The sequence below is a fragment of the Notamacropus eugenii genome, chromosome 3 (assembly GCF_028372415.1).
Source record: "Notamacropus eugenii isolate mMacEug1 chromosome 3, mMacEug1.pri_v2, whole genome shotgun sequence".
NCBI classification, from domain to species: domain Eukaryota; kingdom Metazoa; phylum Chordata; class Mammalia; order Diprotodontia; family Macropodidae; genus Notamacropus; species Notamacropus eugenii.
The window spans coordinates 385,042,438-385,069,540 of NC_092874.1; the positions used below are offsets into that span (position 1 = coordinate 385,042,438).

Genomic DNA, 27,103 nt, shown 5'->3' on the forward strand with positions numbered 1-27,103 from the left:
AGCTGTGATGTGGAGAGACAAAATATGTCAAACAATGGGGGTTCACATCCCAACTTGGCCACTTAGAACCTCTGTGGCCTGGTACAAGTCTCTCAATCCCTCTGGGTCTCCTTTTTGCTGTATAATGAGGTCAGACTAGATGACCTACCGACTAGACTAGGCCTTCCCCTGTGTGTGGTTCATTTGACACAAAATTGAATTCTGCTTCCTATTCCATCACTGACTTGATCCTTAATTTCCCCATCAGTGGAAAGATAATTCATTTTTCCTCTGTTCCTTTCAGGGATGTCATCAAAAAGACAGGCAAAATGAGGTTCATAGAGAACCTGATGTTCCTTGGGGAAAAGTGATTCTCTAATTACAGTTGTTTCCACCATTAATTTTTCCAGAGCATTGTATTTGCTGAACCAAACAGGAGCAGACACATAAAAAGAAGCTTGGTTTGGCTTGGGTTTTTTTTTTTAATGTAGTTTTTGGCTATAATGAGGAAAAGATGTGGATCACAGGAGGAAAAGGATGAGGGCTTAGAGGGGATAAGATGATGACTAGTGACAGAGAGAAGGCTTACTTCTTGATTGACTTCAACTTCTCTGCCAAGGAAAATAACTTCAAGGAAAAACAGCCATCACGAAAATGATTGCAAGGGAGCTCTTATTCCTAAAGCACAGATCTGACCACTCCACATTCCCCTGCTCAAAAAGCTCCAATGGCTCCCTACTGCTTCTGTTGGGCATTTAGAGTTCTTCACAAGCTGTTTCCAGCTTAGCTTTCCACCTGATTATCTTACTGCCCTTGACAGAAGCAGCTAGGTGACTCAGCAGATAGAGTACTGGATCTGGAATCAGGAGGACTAGGGTTCAAATGTGGCCTCAGATATTTACTAGCTGTATGACCCTGGGCAAGTCACTTAACCTCTGTCTCCCTCTGTTTCCTCAATTGTAAAATAGGGATGATAATACCTGTTTCCCAGGGTTATTTCAAGGATCAAATAAGATGATATTCATAAAGAACTTAGCACAATACCCTGGAACAGTTGTGTCCAACTCTTTATAACCCCATTTGGAGTTTTCATGGCAGGAATACTGGAATGATTTGCCATTTCCTTCTCCAGTTCATTTTGCAGATGAAAAACTGAGGCAAAAAGGGTTAAATGACTTACCCAGGCCCACACCACTAGTAAGTGTTGGAGGCTGGACTTAAACTCAAGAAAATAAGACTTCTTGATTTCAGGCCCAGCACTCTATCCACTGCCCCACCCAGATGCCCCACCTAGCACATGGTAAGTCTTAATAAATGCTTGTTTCCTTCCTTCTTTTCATTTTTAGCTTAGATTCCTGGGAGAATTCTGGAACATACTTTTTTTTCCTAGAACATACTATTAAAGGAATGGTTAGTGAATATATAGAAAAAGTGATCTCATTAAGAGACAGAATAACTTCGCTGCAAACAGTGCCTACTAAAAGTAGCCTTATTTCCTTTTTTTGACAGGCTTACTAAAGTGAAAGATCAGATGAATGTTCTCAATATAATTTATCTAGATTTAAGAAAAGCATTTTCTAAAATCTCTCATAGTCACCATGTGGAAAAGAGGTATAAGGGTAGACTTGATGAAAATACAATTGAGTGTATTTGGGATAAGTTGAACCACCAGACCCAAAGAATAGTTATTAATATCTTGATTTCACCTTAGCAGTAGAATACACCCAAGAATCTATGTTTGACAGTATGCTGTTTAACATTTTTATCAGTGACTTAGCTAAAGAAATAAATGATATGCTTTTCAGATTTGATGCTGACACAAAACTTTGAGAGACAGCTTAACAATATGACTAACAGTCAAGTTTCAAAAAAACCTTTACAGACCAGAATATTGACCCAAATTTAACAAGATAAAATTTTATGGAATTACGTACAAATCCTTAAGCTTAAAAAATTGACTTTATCAATACAAGATGAGGGATCTTTAGAAAAGATCTGAAGTTTTTAGTGGACCACAAACTCAATATAAGTCAACAGTGTTTTGACAATCAAAAAAAAAATGTGATTTTTTTGAACTACGTTGAGAAAAACACCTTCTGAACTCTGCCCTGGTCATGCCACATATGTAATATTATGTTATATTCTGGGAACCACATTTTAGGAAGGACATTGATAAGCTAGAGAGTGTCCAAATGATGGTAATCAAGATGGTGAACGCTGTTGAATTCATGCCATGTAGGAATAACTTAAAGGAAACAGAAATGAATAGCTTGGAGAAGAAGACTCAGAGAGGACATGAACTATTGCTTTCAAGTATTTAAAGAATTGTCACCTGAAAAAAGAATTGAAGTTGTTCCATTTGGCCCCAAAGGGAAGAACTAGGAGTATTGAATGGAATTTGCAGAGACAAATTTAGACTGATATCAAGGAAAACTTCCTAACAATTAGAGCTATCAAAAAAAAATGGATGGACTCCATTGGAAGGTAGCGAGTTCTTCCTCAGTGGAGGGAGATCTTCAAGAAAAACTAGGATGATCTTTTGGTGAGAATCCTTTAAAGATATCACTTGGACTAGATAGACACTAAGGTCCTTTCTACCTCAGAAATTCTGTGATAAAAGAAGTAGATTTTTCAGTTAAAAAAAAAGGACAAAGATGGTAAGATGAAGAAACTTTATAGTCGTCACAAGGGCCCTATAAATTCCCCAGAACAAACACTTGCTGAAGAACTGTAGCAGCCTGATAGCCCAGAGCTTTGCCTTCATTATGATGCAGTATGAAGAAGCTGGATGTGTCCCAAGTCCATTCAGGAAAACATGCATTATGGGCCTTCAAAAATAAAATGGTGTTTCACTTGTTGACTCGATACGTGGTTGCCTGTTGAATGCACTTGTCAAAAAATTCACCTGTGGGCAGTCAATGGGAGAAGAAGGCTATGGAGAAGCTGGAGTTTGAGAAAGAAGCTCCTTTGTTTTTCCTGATCCTTTTCCATCTTTTCTCTATCCCACAGCCCACTGTTGTGAAGATGGTAGGATCATAGCTTCAGATCTAGAAGGGACTCATTTTACAGATGTGGAAACTGAGGCACAGTTGTTATTTTTAATAATTTGCCAGTTACACAACTAGCACCTCCTGACTCTGACTTCAGCACTCTAATGTATAGAAAATACTTTGTGCAGCTTTAGGCACTCTGTGAAAGTGAGTTATTATTCTTAATTGTTGAGGATGTACCTATGCAGACAGGAGTCACATCTGATAAATGCTGAGGCTGAAAGCTTTCCAACTCTAAGATTCTGTGATTCTCTCCTATCTTTCCAAAGTTCTCTTTCCATTATTTCAATCCAAGTTTCCTTATAAGTCCCAGGCCAGATGATCATGGGAACCATACTTTCTTCTTCTTTATATCATCATCCTCAGTAATAATAATTGTTTGCCTTTATGTGTCATTTTAAGATCTGCAAAACACTTTCCCTATGTAATCTCATTTGATCATCTTAACTTCGTGAGCTAGGTGCTATTATTAACTCCATTTTAGAGATGAAAAACTGAGACTGAGTGAGTTAAGTGGCTTACCCATGGTTATCCAGTTCATAGGAAGCTAAAGTAGGAATTGAACATATATATTCCTGATTCCAAGTCCAGTGCTCCATCTACTGTACCAAGCAGCTGACATAATCACAAACCATGGCATGTCTAGTGTTGTCAGTCCTAGGAAGCCTGCCTTTGATGACTGTGCCCCAGCTGCACCAATTCAGTGATCTCTTGCCCATCTATTGGCAGGCATCTCTCCCCTCCTCTCAGTCCAATTGTATCCCTCTTCCAACTTGTCATTTAGCTGCACAAACATGTCCATTAGAAGACCTGCCAGGTTATCAGGCACCCAGTCAACTTTTCCTGAAACTGCTCATTTAACCCCTTTTTGGAGATTTCTATTAACACCACATCCTTCTAGGTCCTCTAGCCTCAGCTGGTGAAATGTCTTTACATACCTGAGGAATGATCTGTTCCTCTGCTGTATATCTGAAAATCAGCTTATGTCTTGTGCAGGTACCCCCAAATTACCATGAACTCATCTTTTAAATTCTCATAACAGAGAGCTTCCCTCTTCCAATCAGAAGAATTTCTTACGCCAAAGCAACCTTTTCCCAACTTCCCAAGGGCATATCCTCTATTATAAAAATTAGGGACTAGTGCTTAAAAATCAGCTCACACTGGCCAAGGAAGGCTGATATCTACTCCCTCCTCTTCTTGAATATGGGTGAGAAAACTATGGTAGGGTGAGGTAACAACATTGCTTCCCTTCCCAATGAAGCAACCATATATATAGTCTTTTATGTGAGGTGTGCCTGCTGTGCAAGAAGGCAAGTAGGGTGCCCCATAACATTTCCAAAACCACCCTAGCTCACAAATAACCTCTATCAGACCTTCTAGAGTTCTAGGGGGTAGGGCACACTTCCACAGTGTTAACATTCCTGTTGGGATTCGTTGACTTCCATTCCTACAGCCTCTTTTATAGGACTCCTGGGAGAATTGGAAAGGGCTCGGAAGGTGTTGCCAAGGAAAACAGGAGTCATTGACCTTGTGATACAGAGTCATCATTGCCCAACCTTTCACAGACTTTTTGCACCCAAGACCATGAGCAGTTTAGAGCCCAGCTTAGGGCAAGAGGCATTCCCAGCAACACCCAGATTAAAAAACAACACACAATAGACACAGGAAATCTACCCATGAACAGCAGAGCCCCAGAGACTCAGTGCAGTGTTCTGCCACAAAGAATTGACTTTCTTTCTCTCCCTCTTGTCAAAACAATCAGTTCTGCAATCATAATAAAAAGGACCAGTTTAGCTGCTCCTGCCCCCAAATTATAGCTCTCTGCTTTGATCCACTCCCTGAAGGAAGTCTCAGTGAAAGTGGTGCCCTCCTTAGTACTATTAGCAACAGATGCCTGCCTGCCTTCTTCCCACACACTCCACTGCCCTTCCTCCTTCATTGTGTTAGCATTTGAGGGGTAAGGAGTGGATCTCTAGGCATTTTAACATATACTAATCTTTAAATTATATGTCAAAGGAACAAAGGAACTCTACAAATTATTTCTGAGCCAAGAACTTGAATAACGGTGCCCAGCATATATACCTATATACCTTTCTGTGTGTGTGTCTGTCTCATACCTTTTTGTGTGTGGGGGGGGGGGATGTCTCTGTATCTCTCTCTCTCTCTCTCTCTCTCTCTCTCTCTCTCTCTCTCTCTCTCTCTCTCTCTCTCTCTCTCACACACACACACACACACACACACACACACACACACACACACACACACACACACACACACTCCTGCCCCTGTAGTAACATTTTTGGAACACTGCATATATAGTCATATATAGGAAATTAGCTGGCATGTCGCCTAGAGTAAGAACTGACTTTACAGTCAGACGGACCTGAGTTCACCTTGGCTAAGTCACTTTACTTTCCTATGCCTCTGTTTCCTCATTCATTAAATGGGGATAATAATAGCATCTTCCTCTCGGGGTGGTTGTGAGGATCAAATGAGGGAACATGAAAAGTACATCCCAAACTATAAAGTTCTTTATAAATCTTAGCTATTATTTATATAGCATTTGAAGGTTCACAAACTTCTTTAGACATTACTACATTATTATTATTATATTTTATATGACTATTATTATCCTCATTTTACAGAGGAGAAAATAGAGGCTGAGAAAGGTTAGTAACCCAGGGTCACAGGATTATTAAGTGTCTGGGGTCATATTTGAACTCAGGTCTTCCTGACTCCAGGTCCGGTGCTCTGTCTTCTGCTACTTCCCTACTCTGGGATACAGTATTGTAGGATTGTTTTATTCTTGCCTTAGAGGCAGGAGTGTCCTTTATTACTCAGTGACCCTGCTGGGTGTTTTGGAAGTTTTTGAGGTTGGCTATAGCTTCTGTTTTGACAGCTGCTGCTACTCCTAGTAACAAGGCAAGGGGCTGAAGCAGAGTGGAAAGCTGTGGAGAGATCAACAGCAGGGTTTGAGTTTATTTCCCTTCTGCTTGTTATAATGAACTTTGTTCTGAGCATGTCCTCACCTTTTTGGGGGGAAGGGGGTTAAGGGTTACCCTCATAGTAGACAATGGTGTTTTCATTAGTGTGAGCTGACTTCATTTACATTGGTTCTTCACTGGAGTTGTGTGATACTCCTTATCCTTTTAATCTGGGTGTTAGTTTGTATTACATTGTAAGAGCATAACTTGAGGTTAATATGTGAGAGACAGAGTTGGGGAGAGCAAACTTTCTGGGTTCTGTTCCCCAGCACTGCCACTGACTCATTCCTCTACCGTGACAGATCATTTAACTTCTTACAGAGATGCTGGGAGTTTTCATTACTAATGGTTGATTACTGATGATTGTGGAGTGCTTTCCGTCCACCCTAGCTTACAGAAGACTGTTGCCATGGAGAACACTGAAGGCATCAGCTTTGGGAGCTCTTCAACAGAGGAAGCTGAAGGGTGGGGCTGTCTGCCACTGGGGCAGTAAAGAAGAGAGACAGACAGACAACAAACACAGACAGAAGGAGGGAGGAAAGAAAGGAGAGAAGAAAAAAGGAGAGAAAAAAGGGAAAGAAGGAAGGAAGGAAAGGAAGGAGGGAGGGAAGGAGAAAAGAAAGAAACAAAGGGAGAAAAAGAAAGAGGAAGAGAAAAAGAGAAAGGAAGGAAGGGTAAAAAAGAGAAACAAAGGGAGAAAGTAAGAGAAAGAGGAAGGAAAGGAGAAAAAAGGAAAAAAGAAGGAAGGAAAAGAAAAAGAAAAACTGCTTATGTGTCTATAGAATGTTGAGTGCTGCAAATGGAGAAATTTGTCAAACTACCCCCCAATCCTTTGTTCCAGAATCAAACAGCAGCTAGTCCTAAAATCCCATAGAAGGAAAGAGGCACAAATTTAGGCTTGATATCAGGAAAAACTCCCTAACAGTCAGAGCTCTGCCTTGAGAAGGGATGAGTTCTCCTTCCTTAGAGGTCTTCAGACAGAACTTGTTGAGTTATGTTATAGTGGGGATTCCTTTCGTGTATGAATTGGACTAGATGGCTGCTGAGGTCACTTCTGGTTCTCAAATTCTGTGATTCTATGATTTTTTTTCATGATCTTTGACCCACAATCCACTCCAGATGCTTCTTTTCCACCTCCAGAACTTCAGCCTATGTCCAATCAATGACCTTGACCTTGAACAGTCTGGCCCCTTGCCTGCACAGGAGTTTCCTGGTAGTAGCATTGCCCCACTCCCTTCCCCCAGACAAGGAAGACTTCAAATCATAGATTTAGAGCTAGAGATTATGTTAGAGCAGAGGTTCCCAAGTTCCCCACCCAAGGTGTCCCCAGTATCTCTAGTCCAAAAGAAACACCTAACCATTCTATTGATTAAGTAGTTAGATTCAAACAGAGTTATAAGCAATTCTGACCTTATAGCTTAGGAGCCATTTTAAAAAATAATATACATAAACTGAAAGAAAAAAATAATATTTTTAATTCATTCTTAACCACAATTAGTTACTAATGGAGTGGGTATGCTTATTGGGTAGCACTTCTCAAACCTTGGAATCAGATTGTGCTCTGCCCCCCTCATTGCAAAGGTAGGTCAAAAACAAGGAAGTCCAACAAATTCTGGTGTAGCCAAAAGTGCAAGCAAACAAGACATATCTCAAACATTCGCAAATATCATCAAAAGGAATATATCATGATCTAAACTGTAAACTACCTTGAGCTGGTAATTTGATTAGTCTCTGACAGATGTCAAGTAGCTCTGTGTTTCACCTGAACACTTAAAATATCTCCCTTTGAATTTGTGACATCATGCCCTTTAGCATAAGGATCACCTTGCCCAACCTTCTCATTTAGCACATAAGGATAACACATAAAACATAACTGAAACCGAGATAATAATAATAGCTAACACGGTGGTAAGAGCTTTCCAAATATAATCTCATTTGATCCTCACTCAGCCTTGCAAGATAGATGCTAAGATGCTATTATTACCTCCCATTTTTTTTATTTTTCAGTTGTTTCTGAATCTTTGTGACCCCATTTGGGATTTTCTTGGCAAAGATCCTAGAATGGTTTACCATTTTCTTGTCCAGATCATTTTACAGAGGAGGAAACTGAGACCAATAGGGTTAAGTGATTTGCCTATGGTCACATAGCTAGGAAGAGTCTGGGGCCACATTTGAATTCAGGAAGATGAGTCTTCTTGACTCCAGGCCCATTTTGCAACTGAGGAAACTGAGGCAGACAGAGGGTAAGTGACTTAGTGGGTGAGGTCAGATTTAAGCTCAGGTCTTCCTGACTTTATCCATGATGTCACCTAGCTGCCTTATGAAAGTAAAACGACTTACCCATGGTCATACCTACTCTTGGGAGGGTGAAGATTTAGACCAAAGTCCTCTAATTCCAAATCCAGTTCAGTCTCTTTTGTGCTCTAGCTTCTGTCAGCAACATGAAACTCTGACCTCAGAGTTCAGATAGTGGGATGAAGGAGGAGAAGAGTAGAAGACAGAGATGAGGAAAATAAGCAGCCAGGAGATTCTTAAGTGAAGCCTATTGAAATAGAAGCCTCTAATGTTGCTTATCTCAGGTAATTGAGTCTCCATATATTTAATTCCTTCACAGGATTGGTTCTTGAATAGTTCATTCAGGCCACCTTTAAAGGTTGCCAATTGATCATATAATCACAAAGTGACTTGGTGCATCCAGGACATTAATAATAATCGCTTTGTTAATAGTAATGGTAATAGCTATTATCATCATTCACATTTGCATAGCACTTTATGGCTTTCTGAGCCCTTGACAGACATTATCTCATTTTATGCTGACAACAACCCTGTGAGCGTGGGTAGGACAAATAGAATTATTCCCATTTCACAACAGAGAAACTGATGCTCAGAGAGATGAGGCATAGTGCTACAGAGAAAATAGCATTAACACTGAAATCAAGGGACCAGGGTCCAAATCCTGCCTCTGACGCTGACAACCTGTGTCATATTGATCACGTCATTTACTGGGCCTTACCCTCTTCCTTTGTAAAATGAGGGGGTTGTACCAGGTACCCTCTGAGGTCCCTTCGTGGTCCAGATGGATGATGTTATTATCCATGGTATTATTTGCCCAAAGTCACCTAGGTGGAAAGGGTTCTGTGTCAGAATTCAAGCTCAGATCCTGTGACTCCAAATTCAAGGCTCCTTCTATTGTACCATACTAAACACATCAGTTTTCACCACAGAAAGACAATTGGAATGGCTTTGATTGAGTCATGAATGTACTCTGTGGATCATTCTGGAGTATCCCCATCTCTGAAGTTACAACATGTCCCATTAGAATATTGTGAGCTCCTTGAGACCAGAGGCTGTCTTTTGCCCTTAGCACAGTGCCTGGCACATAGTAGGTGCTTAATAAATGTTTCCTGATTGATTATCTTGCTGCTACTCTAAGTCCTTTGGAAAAGTCCCTCTATGTTAGGAAAGATGTCTTCTTTCACCACAGTGAAACATTAAATATTCCAGTTCCCCAGAGTGCTGGTGCTGGAGCCTCAGTAGAGATTATTTAACACTTAGCCCTTTGATCCCAAAGAGTCTGTTGTAGAAAGAGAGCTTAATGTTCATGGATTCACCATCATCATTGTCATCACCAACTCTTATTGAGCACCTAGGTGGACATGGAACTGAGCTAATTTTTTAAAAAATTGGCACAGCCTGACCTATTCAGGCAGCTTTCACAGGTTCATTTAAAAGTCATAGAGGGAAGAAACAGTTCTTGGATAATTCCCTAGTTCAGTTGCATGTTAAATCTAGTTTGGCTCCTTCCCTGCCTGGAACATTTCTTTTCATTAAAGTTGAAAGCTCATGGATAACAGGTGTGGATGCTCTGCCTTTGGATATGAAAGCCATTCTGTATAAAATAAAGCCTTGATGAAATGCTATCATCCCCATTTCCATCTGTATAATCATAGATCTAGAGCTGTAAGGGACCTTAGAAGTCATTGAATCTAATGCTTTCATTTTACATTTGGGGAAACTGAGGCCAAGAGAAGTTAAGTGATTTGCCCATGGTCACATAGCTATTAAGTGTCTGTTGGGATTTGAACCCAGATCTTTTCTGATTTCAAGTTCACAAATCCACGATGGCAAGCTGCCTTTCTTCATTCCCTATCTACTTTGTCACCCTCATTCTCTCTGCTCCATCAGAAATAGAGAGCCAAAGCTGAGAATTAAACATATCCCTGTATTGGGAAATGTACAGGTAGAGGAGAGAAGGCAAGTAGTGCTCAACTATGTGTACATGTCTCTCCTATTATTTCACTTTTATCTTTGCATCCCCAGCATTTGGCACAGTGCCTGGCACATAGTAGACTCTCCATAAATCCTTGTTGACCAACTAATGGTGGGCTGTACACAGTTGAATATTCTTTTGTCTTACTTTTGTAGCCCTGTGTAATCTGTCCTTATCCTTCCTATCCAACCTGTTTCCCACTGCTACTCAACACATATTCACCACCCTAAACAGGCTGCTTTCCCCACACATGCAGTCTCATTCCTACCTTTGTGCATTTTGGCCCCACCCAGAGCACTTTTTCTCTTTCTTTCTGTGTATCCACATTTTACCCATCTTTAAAATCTTAGTTGAAATCCCCTCTCCTCCAGGAAGTTTTCTCTGATGATTTCAATCCACGCTGACCTCTTTGCTCTTTAAATTCCTTGTCAATTTATAGTCAGAGAATCATAATTATAAAATATTATCATTGGAAGAGACTTGAGATCAAATGAAGTCAACCTTCCACTCATCCTTCACAGACAGTCATCCAGTCTTTGAATACCTACAGTCATGGGAAGCCCACTATTGAAAATCATTTCTTATGTTGTGCTACAGTCTCCTCATGTTGTGCTACAATCTATCTCTTTGTAGTTACCACCCATTGGTTCTAGTTTCGCCTTTGGAACATATTTAGAACAAGTATGCTTCCTCTTTTATATGGTGGCTCTTTAGCTATAGACTGGCTTCCCTTTTTCAAAGTAAATATGCCCATTTGCCCCAACTTTTCCTCATAGGACAGGATTTCCAGATCCTCATCACTGTCATATATATGAAATTTGGTTTGTCAATGTCTTTCTTAAAATGTGGTTCCCAGACCTGAACCCAGCGTTCTAAATGGCAGCACAGTGCAGGGGAGAGTTAAGATCAACAGAAATCAATAAGCATTTATTAAGCACCTACTATATGTCAGGTACTGTGTGATATATACTGGAGATTCACAGGTTTAAAAAAAATCAATCCCTAGTCTCAAGGAACTTACAGTCTGATGGGAAAACAAAGTGCAAACAACTGTATATAAACAAGATGTAGACAGAATAAATTGGAGATAACTCAAAAGGAAGGTGCCAGCTTTAGGAGAACTAAGAAAGGCTTCTTGCAGAGATGTGAGGGAAGCCTAGGAAAAAAGTAGGAAGAGATGAGGAGGGAGAGAATTTCAGGCATAATGGACAGCCAATGAAAATTCACAGAGTTAGGAGATAGAATGTCTTGTTCCAGAACAGCAGGGAAGCCAGTGGAGGGGGGAGTTGGGAATAAACATTGATATAGCACTTACTCTGTGCCAGAAAACATGCTAAGCACTTTACAAATATCTCACTTGATTCTTACAACAACCTTTCGAGGTAGGTGGTTTTGTTATCCTCATTTTACAGTTCAGGAAACTGAGGCAAACAGAGGTTAAGCGACTTTTCCAGTGTCGCACAGTTAATGAAGTGCTTGAGAGGAGTAAGGTGTCAAAAGACTGGAAAGTGAGGAAGGGGCCAGGTTGGAGGTGGGCTTTAAAAACCAAACAGAAAGCTTTTTGTTTGTTTGTTTGTTTTTTATCTCGGAAAATAAGTCCAAAGGACATTGGGTCCAGAAGATCTGGGTGCAAATTCCACTTCAGATGCTTCCTAGCTGTGTGACTTTGGATAAATCACTTAGCCTTTCTGAGTCTCCCTTTCCTCATCCATAAAACAAAGGGGTCACAAGGTGAGCTCTACAGTCTTTTTAAAATCTGTGATCTTGCAATTTCTTTATAGTCTGATCAGCACAAAATACAGTAGATTTGTCATCTCCCTTTAGCTGGATATTGTACTTCAATTAATGCAACCTTAGATTGCATTAGCTTTTGGTTTGTTTGTTTTTTTTAATTGCTGAATCACATAGCTGACTCATTAAGTTTGTGGTCCACAAAACACCCCAAAGTTTCTTCCCCTCCCCACAAAACAGGTCTCCCCCATCCTGTGCTAGTACCTTTGAAGAATAATAATTTAACCTCAATAGAGGACTTTGTATTTATCCTTACCAAATTTCATCTTGTTTGTTTTTAGCTGTTGGCAATCCATTTTGATTGGTTATTCACATCAGTCATCCTTTCAGCCTTGTACCTTCTGCAGATGTGATAGGTGTCCATTCTCTATCTGTCTTCATCCCAATTATTGATAACAATGTTGAATAGAATAGGCTTAAGGACAGAACTCTATGACTATCCACTGGAATCTTCGCTCCAAGTGGTTCCATGACCACTCAAGCATTGCTTGAGTATGTGTGTTCAACTAGGTATGAATCAACTTAACATTAATATTACTCAGTCCATATTCCATCATCTAATGTATAAGGATATCTACAAGGAGGCTTTGCCAGATGCTTTGTGAAATCGAGAATCACTGAATTGGTCTGTCAATACATAATTACATAGTGTTGCATCTCTCTCTAATTTGAAGATCAAGTAGGGCTGGGATGAACCTTAGAAGTCATTTACAGATGAGGAAACAGAGGTACAATGAGGTTAAGTGGTCATATAGATACTAAGTTCAGAGCCAAGATTTTAAGGTAGATCCTTGGACTCTGAAACAAACACTCTTTTCATTACTTCTATAGTATTTCAACAGATTTCCACTGTATGGGTGGATTCTCCCTCCACTAATGCCAGTTGCAACTCCCTCCAAATCCTCAAAAACAACAACCACAGCCTTGCTGTGTAACCTGTGTAATAATCTTATACCTTATTGTTATATATAGCTGGTCATCCACCCTCTTGTGATATACACACAATCTGTTGCTGGGCCCCTGCTCAAAGCCTTTCCAGCTTGGAAGGATCTACCAAACTTGTATTCCTGGCATAGACTGAAAAGCTAGGATCACCTTCCCACCATGATGAATTACCACAGTTTTACTGAATTCATCTTGGGGTTCAACCCAATATTTTATAGTTGAGGAAACTGAGACCCATAGAGAACTGGCAACAGAGTGACTTTCCCAAGGTCACACAAACTATAAGTAGCAGACTAGTATTTGAAACTCTTCTCTATCCTCCATAGTATCTAGCACAGTTCTGGTAAATGTCTGATATACTTGAACTTGAGTTGATTAGAAGCTGTTGGGGATATTTATTTACAAGATCGGGGACTTTAGGGGTTTTCTAGTCCAATCCCTTCATTTTGCAGATAAGAATACTTAGGCTAGGGTTGTGACTTGTACAATGTCACGCGATGAGTAAATGACAGGAATTGGCTCCTCAGACCTCAAATCCAGAGCTCGATGGCCTCATTTACTAGCAAGTAAAGTATGTGTCCTGAACTTCATGGTGGTTTGTGAACTTGCAAGAAACTGTGAGTCCTCAGAACTGGTTATCATATAGTTGGGTTCCATTCCTTTAATTCTCAGAGGTACAGCTGTTGACTATCCTTGAATCTCTCTAGGACACGTCTCTCCAGCCCAGCAGCTGATCACACCCTGCTATTTTTACAGCTCTATGTGCTGCTGCCTTTTTTTCTCTTGACCCTCTCTTGTCATTTTCTTTCCCACCTGTCTATAGCCCTGAAATTGTTAAGTCTGCCTAGGAGTGGGTCTTGTTGGCCCCCTGTGGCCCTCATACCATTAACACTCATTCACTTGGGATTCAATAAATGTTTCAGACCAGTAGGGACTTGACACACTATTTCCATAGTAACCTGCTGGAATAAGCCAGTAATGAATTGAAGACTGAAGCTTTACATATTGCATGCTTTGGAAGCAATCCCCTTTCCTGTGGAATAGATCCAAATGAGAGAGAAATTAATTTGGGGGGTGGAGAAGAGGGAAAGGCCAGCCCTTCCCAGATTGCCCTTAGGCAGTCACATGAGGCCCCTGATCTCTGGCCCTACCAAGGTCATGCATACCCTCTCACCTTGGTGCTCCCACATCCTGTTAGAGATGCTTAGGGGCAGGGCCAGTCTATTCTTGTGGTACAGAGCTATTATGAATAAGCCAGCCAGCCAGCCCTAATTAATCAGGCTAGAGCACAGCAAACTGTGGCAGGTGGAATATGAACTTGCATAACCTAATAATGCATTCATGACTACAGGGTTATTATGTAGGTACTTTTTTTATTATGAGAGTTTGTACCAGATAAGATGATGATGATGATGATGATGGCAGTGGTGCCTTGCATTTTTAAAGTCTTTTCTACTTTTCAAAGAACTTGGTGAATCCTTCACAAGAACTCTATTGAGTAGGAAGAGTAGGCATCATAACTCCCACTTTACACTGGAGGAAACAGAGGTAGATACAGCCAGATGTGAAGAATTAGAGCTGTCCAGTTTCCTTGAGAGAGAAAGAAAGATAAAAATCAATGCAGAAAATCCATTATGGGTCATGGACGACAAGGTCAAGGTTGTCCCATACTTTCCTATCTGAGCCCCCACGGATCTGTCTGCCTCCTTCACAGAATCTGTGTATGGTTATTAGAGCTGAGAAAACAAGGACCTTACAAATCAAGGCTGACTTGTCCCAGGAGAGCTGTAGATTTCCCAATACATCTACCCTCCCGGAGTGAAACCAAGGCAGTTTTTGTTTTTGGAAAAGTAGCAGAAGAACATAGGGCCGAGAAATCTCAAAAATGAGGGGGATGGATTATATGATCTCCACAATCCCTTCCAGTTCTAAATTCTGAGTTTGTGAGTGAAGTGAGGCTTGTGGACTTAGAAGGAACATGGTAACTGTCTTCAGTATCTGATGAGATGTCCTTCGGAAGGTTTTAAATTTATTCTGTGTGATGCCATGGGGCAAAACTAGTAGCAATGAGTTGGGAGTTCTGGGAAAATAAAATCCAGTACCTGTTCTATAATTCTAGGATCCTAAAAATTCTCTGGGCATTAGAATTGTCCAAAAAATAGAATAGGCCACGTTATGAAATAGTGAGGTTCCTGTTGATGGAATTCTAATAAAGCTGCCTCCCCCCACTGCCTCAATATCGTAACTTCCTTATGGATCTCATTGAACAGCAGGCATGTCCTAGTTTAACCACACAATCTAGCTTTAACCACCCCACAGGCCCCCAGACTCAATCACAGGCCTCACTAAACAGCAGGCCCACTGTCTAGCCACTGCCCCTGCCTCAACTCAATATCCTAATTTCCTCATATATGCCTCACTGCCTCACAACAGCAGGCATGTCCATGTAATGGAATCCCAGTCACTGCCTCTAGCTAGCCATTGCCCCTGGACCCATTCCTTATATTTCCCACAGAAACAGCAGGTGTGTCTATACTCTCAACCACAACTACATCCATCTAATCTCAGGCAGGACCACAATAGTCAGCCAATCAGAAAGCAGCACCACCAGGATGCCTCAGCAGGATGTGGACCCCAAAACAATAGAAGAGACATTCCCTAAGCAGGCACCTGAGCAGTAATAGTAAAGACCTGACCTAGAGTAAACTTATGAAGTAGAGAGGCTTATTATAATATCATTGTTATATATTAGTCCCTACCCCCCAATGGATTTTTCTGTATACATTGTGGATAATCACAAATCCATAATCCCTTAACAAACCCCTCCTGCCTTTTTAATATTCATAATTTCTGTTGCGTAATCAGCACCATTACCCTATAAAATTGTCTGTCTCATCTTACTGAAGTTCCTCTTGGAACTCAGCCCCCTGGAGAGCGTAATCCTCAATAAATGCCTTCACTTGAATTGGAGGTAGTCCAAGTCTGAATTCTTTGAGACGACCCCCACAACACACCATGAAACTGTATCACTATCACTGGCCATCATGAAGGGCTCTAAACTAGTTGCCCACCACCGCCACCAACTCCAGTTCTTCATCTGAAGGGGACCCATTCCAGAGAGAGAATATGGGGTGTTTCAAGATGGTGGATGATCAGGATGGAGAGGAAGATTTAGAATCCTTTGGAGAGTAGATGGTCAGTGAAGAAACAAGTTTATTAAAGATCTTTTATTTGTGTCACTGTCCTTTTGTTTGAGGAACAACAGGAAGAAGTTAACGTGCAGAAAATGAGAACTAAATCAACCCCCAAAACCCCAAGGAAATACACAGTTAGGGGCTGGCACGCCATCCTTTACTCATTCCATTGTACACGAGAAACATTGGGTTGTCAGAATGGTGATTAAAGGGAACCACATTTTTGCAGGGCAGTAACCAGGCAAAACAGGACAAGTTAAGAATGGTGTGTCAGCCTTAACTGTGAGTTTTCTGGTTTTATTGGTTTGTGTCACAACCTTACCGTTGCTTAAATGTAGTTTGGTGGGTGCCTTCTATTATAGTTCTCCCTTACTTTCCCCATGGCTGCTAATATTTCGTGTTGCAGTTTCCCATTCTTTTATGTCACCCGTTATCCATTACTGTCACCCCAGCTGCCAGGATGTCCTTGGAGAGGAGTCTTAATGGAGCTGTCCCGGTTAAAGGAATCCAATGTGATTGAGCTCAGCAAAGAATCAAAATCCAAATATCGGAGAGGAATGAATAATAACTAGGTATTAAAGCATATTGGTTATTTATTACTGGCAGAAAGCAGGGAAACATTAGCATGTAAAAGGCTGCAAATTAATCACTCCTGGTAAGAGAGAACCCAAAAAGTCACCTCTATCTTTGTTAACTCCATTTTTGTAATTCCTGGTGGGTTACCATTCCCCTGCTTATCCCCTCCTAAGATAAATTCTGCAGCTGGCAAGGACAAGCAAAAAGTATAGATCTAGTTATAGATGTGGATATCTAGACAGATATACATATAGATACAAATGTATCTATATATCCCAGAATTTGTTTGTTTGTTTATTTTTTTTGGGGGGGGGGGTGCATTCTGACGTAGGGGTAGTATGGTCTTCTGAGAATTTTTTTGTGGTATCTAGGAAAAGTAAGTGCTGTTAGTAATACTAGAAAAAAGATTAAGAGGTGTTCAAAAGAATACTTCCTCAGTTTCTTTTTGGGGTGGATGTTGAATTCTAGTGAATAGTGTAGTAAAAAAAACTAATGAGCAGCTCGGTAGTATAGTGGATAGAGTGCCAGACCTGGAGTCAGGAAAACCCATCTTCCTGAGTTCAAATCCAGTCTTAGATGCTCACTTGCTGCATGACCCTAGGCATGTCACTTAACCTTGTTTGCCTCAGTTTCCTCTTCTGTAAATTAAGCTGAAGAAGGAAATGGCAAACCACTCCAGCACCTTTGCAAAAAAAAAAAAAAAAAGCCAACCCAAATGGGGTCATGAAGAGTCAGGTACAACTGAAATAATTGGACAATAAGGGAAACTAATGGATTTGGAGTGAAAGAATCTGGGTTCAAATCTGAACTGTGCTTCATACTATATGTGTATTCTTGAACCAAGTCATAATATCTCTGTAGACCTCGTTTCCTTCATCTGTAAAATAAGAAGGGTAGGCTAGATGACGTCTGAAATCCCTTTTAGCTCTAGATCTGTAATCCCTGTGATTAGTTTGATTCTGCAACAATCTCATTGTTTTATTACCAAAGATGTAAGATTAGAGACCAGTCCAGTATCTAGATCATATGGGGACTGAAACAAAAACCTATGGGATACTAAGGGGCAACACTCTGCCTTTGTGCCCTTAGGACTCATGGGTCCTAGATTTCTATCTCCTTCTTGATCATTTGTTTTATTCCACACAAAACTGCTTCTTTCCAATCTCCCATTTAGGTCCCTAGAAGCCTCAAGCCAGCAAGCACTTACCATGTTTCAAGAGCCATATTTTCTTGTCCATAAATCTCTAGCTGCCATTGCTGAATTTCATCTTCTCAAGGGAGTAGTGTCTGTACACGACTGTCAACCTATGTTGCATTATTTGTGGACTGGGGAGGAAATACCTAGGTGTGCTCCAACAAAATTGCTCTAAAAGAATGAAGGACACAACTCGTGATAGTTATAGCCAGTTATCTCTGTATATATACTATATACAAAATGTCAGAAAGACCTGAGTTCAAATTCAGCCTTAGATACTTAGTGACTATGTGGCCCTGGGCAAGTCACTTAACCTTTGTCTGCCTCAGTTTCCTCCTCCATAAAGTGGAGGTAACATTTGCAGCCACCTCCCAGGATTGTTGTGAGGATCAAATGAGATAATATTTGATACAGCATTTTGCAAACCTTAACATGCTATATAAATGCCAGCTATCATCATCATCATTATATGTATGTATATGTGTATATATGTATATGTACACACATATATATTCTGAATATATACTCTGCCTATACCATAGGATAACATTCTATCTTCAGTTGTTAAAACTAGGAATGTAGGTTTCCATTAATAAACTCATACTTACTGCAAAAAAAATCTGTGTGTGAGTGTGTGTATACACAGATAAATGTCATTTTTCCAAAGCAGTCATACATTTACACCAATCATGTCATTTCTTAAAACTCATTAGCACCTTCTGTCTTGGAATTGCCATTGTCCTTTGAGGTTGGGTTTGTTTTTTGTTTTGTTTGCTTAAAAAAAATAACCAAAAGTCTTTTATAGCCAGCCAAATTTGATGAATAAGCTGGCTCATAGCAACTGGGCTCATAGCAAGTGGGGTCAAAGACAAAGTAAGGTCATAAGAAGGAGTTTCTTGTAAGGCTCATAAAATAGATCTGAAAGCAATAAAAAAAGTTCAAAAATGTTTTGATTAATGGCAGGAATATTTGTTGGAATAAGAGGATGGTTGCCCACGGTGACAACTTTGAAGGAACTAAAATTCATTTAACTATGTAACTAATATGTTTGTTAAAAAATAAAACTAGCATTACTTACATACATCAACAAACGTGTTTTGTGATACCTGCTGTTTGCAACACCCTATGTTACTTACTAAGATGCAAAATTTAGCTAAGACCCATCCCCTGTCCTCAAGGAATTTATAGTCCAATAGGAGGTTGAGACACTAAAACCTGTAGCGATGATACACAATATTGCATAAGAAATGCACTAGAGAGTTACAAAGCAAAGTGTCATATGATGTCTTTGGGGGAAATTAATTGCCAATGTTTGGACTGGAGGAAGTGTGTGAAAGCAAGAATTATTTCATGTGGATAGTGCATAAGGTACAACAAGTTAGAATGCTCTCCTCACAAGCAAAATAATGTTCAAATGGTCCCTATATTACATTTTCTTGCAGATGTATTTATTCTATAATAAACATGTATCTTGTATAGATGCTTCGTTTGAAAGACATGGTGGAATACTTCTAAAGGAAGGAATTCTAAGAGTACCTATTAAAGCAAAGAACTCTTATGGTTCATCACACAATGCACTTATAAACAGTAATTACCCCCTTCAGTGAAATGACACAGTGGGTGGAGTATAAGTCCTGGAGGTAAGAAGACTTGTCTTGTGAGTTCAAATCTGGCCTTAGATGCTTAGTTACTAGCTGTGTGACCCTGGGCAAGTCACTTAATCCTGTTTGCCTCAGTTTCCTCATCTGTAAAATGAGCTAGAGAAGGAAATGGCAAACCCCTTTGGTATTTTTGCCAAGAAAACAAGTGGGGTCACAAAGAGTCAGATATGACAGAAATGACTAAAAACAACAAAATAAATAAGGCTGGCTTTAAGGATAAACTGAATAGATGGCCACCAACGTGGTAGTTCCAGGAATTCTGATAGCACCCTTCCCCATTCTTGTTCTTCCATACATGGTGCATCCAACTTCTTTCCTGGTATCAGAAACTACACAATTCTAAATAGTTTTGTCCCGTACAGGCTTTTCAGATAGAAGTTAAAAAATGTTTGTCCAAGGCAACTTTGTCTAAGCTATAGATTTTTTCTGTATCACAGAGGGGCAGCTTCAGTGACATAAGACCAGGACCAACTCTAGGCAGAATTCTAGGAGGTGGGCAGGGGGTGGGCTTGGTGTGTGTGTGGGGAGGTGGGGAGTAAAATGTGCTCTCTGCCTCAATGTCCAGGGCCTACCTCTCTTGTCTTCCAATCTTCTTGCTGCCCTATGGCCTATACTCTGCCTAAGCCTTAGAATGACCCATGCTGCTGCCTGCTTTGCCCCTGTGTTTTTCCTCTCCTTCTCCACCTTCCAACTCTGATTGAAACTTACCTGTCCTCTATCTCATCCCCTCAGGGTCAAGGCTGTCTAGGCCTTCAAAGGTGACAATCTGATAAATTAATCCATCCTAATGGGCGAAGGCTAGAAGTGATCCCCAGAGACCTCCATCTATTCCCAGGTAATCTACGCATTTCTACAGTGACCTTCTGCAGACAATGCTTCTGCCCTTGTGATCTAACAAAAGGAGTAACTCTGATTACAATCACAGCTGTACAAAAGAGAAAAGGACAGTCTCAAAAGATAGTGGATTCTCCACCAGGGAAGGTCTTCAGGTAGAAGACCCTGGATGACCACTTGTCAGAGATATTGTAGAGGGGGGTCGTATTTCAGTACTGATCAAACTAAATGACCAATCAGGTTTCTTTCAGCCTTCAGATTTTACGGTGTTTGGAAATTTCAGTCAAGGTAGGGTGGTACCTTCATGTGCGGCTGGGGGTGGTATTTGTGGTCAGACGTGGTGCCTTTCAAGCTTCTCTCCAAACAAGATTAAAGATATCTACCCCTTAGCAACTCTCAACAATCCATGAAAATTTAAATTTACAAAGCATAACCCTTATAGAGTATATTAATTATATTTGTGTGCATGTATATAATTATTATAATTTATATTTATAGATATATGTAATTTATGTTTTATTTAATAATTTGTGATTCTATGTTTATATACAAGTTACTTGTAATTATACATTTACATGTGGTCGTTTTTATATAATTATGCATATAATTTGCAGTTATATACAAGAAAAATTCTTCACTTTACAAAAGACCTCAATACAGAGTTCCTTTAAATAGAAAATTCCTTTATTGTATTTAAGTGTTTTAGCGGATCACTGTTTGACAAAATAGAGGGTGATGAAAATCTAAAATGATTAGAATTTTTTCCATTTGAAGATAGCTACAGATGAATACGAAGCATCACTGTCATGAGAGTAAATGAAAGAAACAACACATTTATTAAGACCTTGCTCTGTGCCAAGCACTGTGCTAAGGGCTAGAGATAGAATAGAAAAGCAAGACAGTCCCTGCTCTGAAGCTCATATTTTAATTGAAGAAGGCAAAGCCTATAGGAGAGCTCAGCTGCAGGTAGATAGAGAGGCCTGGTGGCCTTTAGGGTTCTGTGACAGGGCAAATGGCAGGGCCTGGGGCCTGGGGGGCACTGACTAATGTAAACCAATGAGCCAGAAGAATATTTGATTTGCAAAAACTCTACATACATGTTCTAAGGAACACATCTATTGCACTCCTTCAGCCTAAACAAATGAGCCTGAACAAGAATTCTGGCTCCTTGCTGGCCAGCAGGGTAAGTGATGAAACTTGGAGAAATTAGTCCACAGCTCCAAGAACACAGGCATACTTCTACTAAGGAGCTGGAGTTGAGAAGCCAACAGAATTACAATATGCTTTAGTTTAAAAAAAAAAAAAACACCCTCAAATACCCTATTACCTTCAGCCATAAATGTCTTTTCAAGAATGTAATCCTGTGTGACCTGACTGCAAACTGAGTTTAAAGGATCGTGCTGCAGAATCAATCAGCATGAATCGCACCTCTTCCTCCCAGGCATTTGTGGGCCAATATTTCTTATACTCTCTCCCATGGAAACATAGACTCACATGCATGTACACACAGACATGGCTTGATATCCAAAGAACATATAAGTGGATACGTGCACAATCCTAAACCTGACTGCACATATATGAATTTTAAGAACTACAAATGCAGATATCATGTGTGTTCACAAACATAACAACTGTAGAGCTAAAATCTGACCTGTGATTAATGTCAGTATCATCTGGCTAATCTCAACAGGGGCGACAGCTAGAACTGGATAACTTCCTACGTGTTTGGGAAATCCACAGCTCTGCATATAGTCACTTGATTTGAACATTAGCCCTTTAGATAATAACGATCTGGATATGGGGAACAGATTTTTACCCAATAGGATTTCTTATCTTAGTCCTTTAGTACTAAAGTCTGGCCGCAATAAATACTCTTGGAGGATTGATGGATTTTTTAAGTGCTGGGGAACGATACCTTGGGCTTTTCTGCACCGTACTGGTTTTCCTTTCATTGTGCTTTGAAGGATCCCCCTCCCACTCTTCATTTTCCTTCTTGTCTCCTTTCCAACACTTGATAAGATTGTCAGACTTTTCTTTAAACAAGCTGAAAGTTGGGTCTAGGGAATGACAAAAGTCTGGGCTCCAACCATGGGGACTAAATGTATGTCTTCCACGGTGTGGTAGAGCATCCCGCTGATCTAGAGAGGCTGGCATCAAAGTCAGAATCTGAATTTGAATTCCCAGCATGCACAGATTCACTCTTCCTTTTATTTATAGGCCAGAAGGGCCAACAAGTTTTCCAAGAAAGGTGGGATGGCAAGAGTTAAGTTCCTTCCTGTAGGCTGGTTGCTTTGTTTTTGTGTTTGAAGTTCTGTTCTCTTCCTCTGTCGGCATCTTGAGCCTCATCTTCCACAGTGACTTCATTAGCAGCGAGCTGCTAATTAAATTTCATATTTATGATCAGAAAATAAAATCATTGGACCTTTTTTAAATAGATTTTTATGAGTTTGGGCTCAGGCAGCTGAGTCAGCAGTCTAAGGCCCGCAAAGTTTAAACCTCCTGTTTCAAGAAGAAGATAACTAGAACATGATGACATGGGGAACGTTGAATTTTAAGTCCTAGAAAGCTTCTGTAGCTGTATTAATTTCTGGCCATCAGCAGAACAATCTTTTGTCCATTTGAGAAAAGAGTAGCTCGAGGCAAGTGGGCTCCCTCCCTCCCATGCTCCCTCTGTCTTTACTGATATGTAAAGGCCTCAGAGATGGCAGCACTGGCATGGGTCTCCAACAGTCAATCTCAGTAGAGAACAGGGTCCCCCAGCTTCCTGTGGAGTTGACAGTGGTGCTCCCAAGGAGGTTTTCCCTGTGCAAGGCCTGGATTTTATATATATGGATATAGAGTCCCAGACACATCATTCACTCCCTGCAGATGCAAACTAATCCTCCAGCGTGGGGTTAGCATGCCGGAAACTCTCCAATGCCACTTCCTTTTCATATATGTTAGTTTTTTGCTAAAGTTGGGGGTGGGGGTGAGGATAGGGGTGGGGTTGGGGGTGGTCGTCACTGACGTACCTTTTTAAATCAGGAACTCAAGTAGCCACCTCCTTTTTTTGGTCATGAGAAAAGAAAATTTCTTTTCCATCATCACCAAGGTTAAAGTTTTTTCACTATTTCCCCAGTGAACCCAGTCTGAATCTCCTGACTTTAATCCAAGGAGAAAACAGTTTAATCTTCACAACCTCTCCCATATCTGCCCCCTTCTCTCCTCTGCTACTGCCACCATGTCAGTGCAGACCCTCATCCTGACCAGCCTAGACTAATGCAATAGCCTCCCATTAGGGACCCCACAAATCTCTTCACTCTCTATTGTCTTCTAGGCTGTCCGATCATCTTAAAGTGCAAGTCTGAGCCCTTGGTTCAGCAGACTCCACTGGCTGCCTATTACCTCCAGGATCAAATAGAAAATCTTCTGTTTGGCTTTTAAAGTGCTCTATAATTTAACCTCCTCCTCCATTTCCAATCTTCTTACACCTTACTCCCCTTCGTGTCTCCTGCAATCCAGTGACACTAGCCTCCCTGCTGCTCCTTGAACAGGACACTTCATCCAACCGTTGCTTTTCTTGGGCTGTCCCCATAGGCCTGGAATTCTCTCCCTGCTCACCTCCTCCCCGAGCTGGAAGTCTTCAGATCGTAGCGACAATGCCCCCTTTCTGCAAGAATCCTTCCCCCTAACTGTTAGCGCCATCCCTCGGAGATTCTCTCCCAGTATAGATCTTATTTTTACATCATTGTTTACATGCTGTCTTCCCTATTAGATGCTGAGCTCACTGGAAACAGAGACAATTTTTTTTAACCTTTCGTTGCATCTCCAACAATTAGCACCATATGGAGCGTATCACAGGTGCTTAACAAAGTTTGTTGACTTGCTTTTAGCCTCAGTCCTGCCAGTTGGCAGCCAACAAGCATTTATTAAACACTTACCTCATCCTAGGCACTATACCAACTGCTGGAGATAGAAAACAAGGCAATGCTATTATCTAAGACTCATATAACACTTTCTGGTTTGTAAAGCACTTTTCAAATATTGTCTCATTTCAAACCCAGGTTTTAAGTGCTATTTTTATCCCTGTTTTACAGATGAAGAAACTGAAATTAATTGACTTGTCCAGGGTCACGTACCTAATAAGTGTCCAGGGCAAGATTTGAACTAAGGTCTTCTTGCCTCAGGGGGGTCAATGCTCTATCCATTGAGCCACCCAGCCTCTCCAAGGTAGTTTTCTCCAAAGTATAATCTTAGAATTTTGTAGTTAAAAGGATGTTTGAGGAAGTCATTCTAGGCCCACTTTGGAGAGTCCTAGTTAAAGGAAATAAGGATGATTAGATCCAAAAAAGGGCAGCTAGGTGGCACAGTGGACAGAGTACTGGGCTTGGAATTAGGAAGACTCATCTTCCTGAGTTCAAATCTTGCCTTAGATACTTGCTAGCTGTGTGACCCTTGGCAAGTCACTTAACCTTGTTTGCCTCAGTTTCCTCATCTATAAAATCAGCTGGAGAAGGAAATGGAAAACCACTCCAGCACCTTTTGCCATGAAAACTGCAAATGTGGTCATGAAGAGTCAGACATGACTAAAATAACTGAACAACAGCCCCAAGAAGACTCACGAGATCATAGCTGTCTTTGGAGTATTCTAAAAATTGTCAAAAATTGGAAGAGGGTTTCAACTTGTTCCGCCTTTCCCCTAAGAGACAGAAAGCTTTCCTGCTTTGCTCCTAGAGTCAGATTGAGGTTAGGGGTTAGAAAGAACTGCCCAATGGTAAGAGAGTAAGTAGAATGGCCTACTTTAGAAGGAGTGCAGTGACCTCACTGAAGATCTTGAAGTCAAACCTATATAGCCACATGTTAGCAATACTCTATGAGGAATTCTTGTTCAGCTGTGTGGTGAACTAAGGGACTCTTAAGGTGCCTTCCAGTTTTGAAATTTCACGAGGCTGTGCTTCTGTATTGTGTTCTTAGAGATCCACAGGGATGGAGATTGCCCTACATCAACATTAATATTTCTCTGTATCGGCAATGCCCTTTCTCAAATCTGACTCTGAAAAGGTCAGTTTCCCCTGAAGGAAGATGAAACTACAAGTTCTGGTAGGAAAAAAAATTAAGAGCCAACAGTCCTGGGTTCTAGTCCCACTTCTACATTCAGTGACTGTAAGCAACTTCCTGTGACTCAGTTTCCTTTTCAGTAACATGAGGGTATCTGTTTAGGTCAAGGAGTACCAACCATTTTTATGTTGTAGACTCCTGGCAGTCTGGTGAAGCCTAGGGATTCCTTCTTAGAAAAATGTTTTTAAATGCATAAAATAAAAGATCTAGGATTGCAAAGGAAACTAATTATATTGAAATATAGTTTTATATATATATTTTAAATAAATTCAAGGATCCCAGCTTAAGGTGCTCTAGTCTAGGAGATGGCTAAGGGCCCTTCCAGCTTTAATAGAGTCTAAGTGAAATTCAAGGAAGAATGACTTCTGAGCAGGGATTTATCTTCCATAGGATCCCAATTCCCCAGATGCATCAGTTATTAAGCAGTAATTGTATAACTATTCAGCAAGTGCACCACATTGGACAAAGCATTCCCACTGCAGAGGCCGCCGATTAAGCAGATATAAAAGAAGAGCTTTTTACAGAATCAGGATTAGTTCTCCCTCATCAAGGAACAAGAAAGACCAGATACTTTTGAAGGAATTGTCACTTAAGGACCACTATGTCCCTGTACCTGCCTAGGGGGGTGGGTGGCTGACTGCCTATTAATTCAAGGCCTCCCAGCAGCCCATTCTCCTCTACATGCCCCACCCTTGCCAAGCAGTCAAGCAAGGAAGTCAACGCTGATTAAGCAACCACTATATGCCAAGCACTGTGTTGGGGAGATCATATATGTATGTGTACACATTTATGGATAACAGATACAGATATAGAACTGAAAGGGATCTCAAAAGCCATTTCATTTTACAGATAAAGAAACTGAGGCCTCGAGTTGTTAAATGACTTGCTGAAGGTCACACAGGTAGCATCAGAAGTTAGATTTAAACCCAGGTCCTCTCACTCCCAAGTCAGTGTTTTTTTTCCAGTCATACATACACATCTACACACATACACACACTTTCTTTGTATACCTTGCGCAGTGCTTAAGAAGTGCTGGTTCACACACACTCACACACACACACACACACACACACACAGATAGGGTTATGGGGGATTGGTTGGAGGTTTGCCAAATTGTCCAGGCATTAATAAATCAGACTACTAAACATTGGTACGGAAATCAAAATGTTATTTCTTGTACCTGAAGTGGCAAACCACTGTTAGCCCAGGAAGGGAAGACCTGTTTGCAGAGTCACACCTCTCCCTTCCCCACCCCACACTCTTCATTACCCATTCCCCCACAGCTGACCTGGGAGTTCTCTAAGACACTGAACTTTGTCAACAAAAGAATATTTCCCCTTTATTTTCATGCATCTCCCTCCACCCCCTCAGCTAAACGTTGTCCACAGTTCCAGAGACAAACACAAAGGGTAGGGTAGGAGGAAGTACAGCCACACACTGCCCCCCTCCCCCAACCTGGGTATCTTCCATTTATAGAAACAGCCTCTGTGAAAGGGGGGTGGAAAGCTGTGGCTTTCAGGGGAGGCC

The 27,103-nt window shown here is 40.8% G+C and overlaps 1 protein-coding gene across 3 annotated transcripts in view; it reads left to right on the top strand.

Moving 5' to 3' along the window:
- Positions 1-27,103, top strand: part of CARD11 (caspase recruitment domain family member 11) — a 131,597-nt gene that overhangs the window by 17,056 nt on the left and 87,438 nt on the right. The window contains exon 2 of one of the 3 annotated variants that reach the window (XM_072597687.1): positions 20,378-20,480. The exons of 1 other annotated variant lie outside the window; for it this stretch is intronic. The gene's annotated coding sequence lies outside the window, so the exon portion shown is untranslated. Of the gene's footprint in view, positions 1-20,151; positions 20,481-27,103 lie in introns of those variants that run through there. One more of the 3 variants, XM_072597688.1, reaches the window with a different exon arrangement.